This window comes from Chiloscyllium plagiosum, chromosome 3, assembly GCF_004010195.1.
Source record: "Chiloscyllium plagiosum isolate BGI_BamShark_2017 chromosome 3, ASM401019v2, whole genome shotgun sequence".
NCBI classification, from domain to species: domain Eukaryota; kingdom Metazoa; phylum Chordata; class Chondrichthyes; order Orectolobiformes; family Hemiscylliidae; genus Chiloscyllium; species Chiloscyllium plagiosum.
In genome coordinates, this window is record NC_057712.1 from 126,682,651 (window position 1) to 126,684,953 (window position 2,303).

Sequence of the window (2,303 nt, forward strand, 5' to 3'; positions counted from 1 at the left end):
CAGTTCGCTTGGCACACCAGCCTCATTCCTGAAGAAGGGCTTATGCCTGAAACGTCGATTCTCCTACTCCTCGGATGCTGCCTGGCCTGCTGTGCTTTTCCAGCACCATACTTTTCAACATCGTTCTATTATTGTTTGTTATTGTTATCGATCTGTTATTCTTTGTTATTGTAATCATTCTGTGAGTGTTTTTGATATCATCTGGTACAGTTTGTTAATGTTTGTTATTGTGATCACTCTCTGATATTGATATCACTCCATTATCAGTTGTTACCATCATTACTCATTTAATAGTTAGTATTATTATTATCTTTATCACACTGCCATTGATTGCTCTGTATAATGGCTTGGAGCGACCACCTCCTTTTATTTGTTTACTTGGCTTTGCTCACTGCCTGTTTGTATGTCTGTTGGTCTTTCTCTCTCTCTCTCTCTCTGTCTCTCTGTCTTTGTCCCTGTTTCTGTGTCTGTCTGTCTGTCTGTCTCTCAGTCTCTGCAGTTGTAAGTTATTGCTCTCTGACTCCCTCTCTCTGCAACCTTTCGTTATTCCTGGTTCTATATGTATAATTTTTTAACATTCCTGCCTCTGTGTCGATAATTGTTTAGAATGCACTCTCACTGTCTTGAGTTACTCAGGATTTCACTTTCCTTCACTGTGTAATTGTTTGGCATTGATGACTATTTAACACAGAGTAATTGTTTGGTGTTACCATGACTCTCAGAGAACATTTTAACATTGTGCATTTTCAATGTCTATGTTATATTTTGATATTGCTCTGTCTGAGTAATTGTTTCATATTACACTTTGGGAAATGGTTTGCTATTGCTTGGTCTTTGGAATTACTTTGTTTTCTACTTGTGTCGTCGTTAGGTATTAGTCTATGTAAGTCTGGTATCACAGTGTGTAACATTTTGCTGTCGCACTCTCTGTATAAGTGTTTAGTATCGCTCTCTGGTTATTTCTTTCGCATTGCCTTGTTCTGTAGTTGCTTGATAATTGTTTGTTATTACTTTTACTGTGTAATTGTTTGGTGTTATCGCCCCTCTGTAATTGTTGCGCTTACTCTCCCAGTGTAATTTTGGTGTTAATCTCCCTGTGTAATTGTTTGCTGTTACTCTCCCTGTGTAATTGTTTGGAGTTACTCTCTTTGTGTAATGTTTTGGCGTTACTCTCCTTGTGTAACTGTTTAGTGTTACTCTCTCCATGTAAGTGTTTGCTGTTACTCTCCCTGTGTAATTATTTAGTGTTACTCTCCCTGTGTAAGTGTTTGATGTCACTCTCCCTGTTAATTGTTGGTATTACTCTCCCTGTGTAAGTGTTTGTTATTACTCCCCCTGTGTAATTGTTTAGTATTACTCTCCCTGTGTAATTGTTTGATGTCACTCTCCCTGTTAATTGCTTGTATTACTCTCCCTGTGTAAGTGTTTATTATTACTCTCCCTGTGTAATTGTTTAGTATTACTCTTGTTGTTAATTGTTTGATGTCACTCTCCCTGTTAATTGTTTGTATTACTCTCCCTGTGTAAGTATTTGTTATTACTCTCTCTCTGTGTAATGATTTAGTGTTACTCTCCCTGTGTAACTGTTTCTTATTACTTTCACTGTGTAAGTGTTTGTTATTACTCCCCCGTGTAAGTGTTTGTTATTACTCTCCCTGTGTAATTGTTTAGTGTTACTCTCCCTGTGTAATTGTTTAGTGTTACTCTCCCTGTGTAATGATTAAGTGTTATTCTCCCTGTGTAACTGTTTCTTATTACTCTCCCTGTGTAAGTGTTTGTTATTACTCTCCCTGTGTAATTGGTAATAGAGTCATAGACCTGTACAGCACAGAAGCAGACACTTTGGTCCAACCTACCCATGCTGACCAGATATCCTAACCTAATCTAGTCCTATTTGCCAGCACTTTGCCCATCTCTATCGAAACCCAACCAATTCATATACCTGTCCAAATGCCTTTTAATTGTTGTAATTGTATTAACCTCCACCAGTTCGTCTGGCATCTCAGTCCACACATGTACCACCTTGTGCATGAAACTGTTGCCCCCTGGGCCTTCTTTAGATTACACACCCTATGTAATTGTTTGTTATTACTCCTCCTGTTAATTAGTTGGTGTTGTTCTCCCTGAATAATTGTTTGTTATTACCTTCCCAGTCTAATTGCATTGCGTTTCTCTCCCTGCTGATTTTTGGCAATACTTTCCTTGTGTAATTGTTTGATATTACTCTCCCTGGCTAATTGTTTCTTATTCCTTTCCCTGTTAATAGTATTGTGTTACTCTCCCTGTGTAATTGTTTAGAGTTA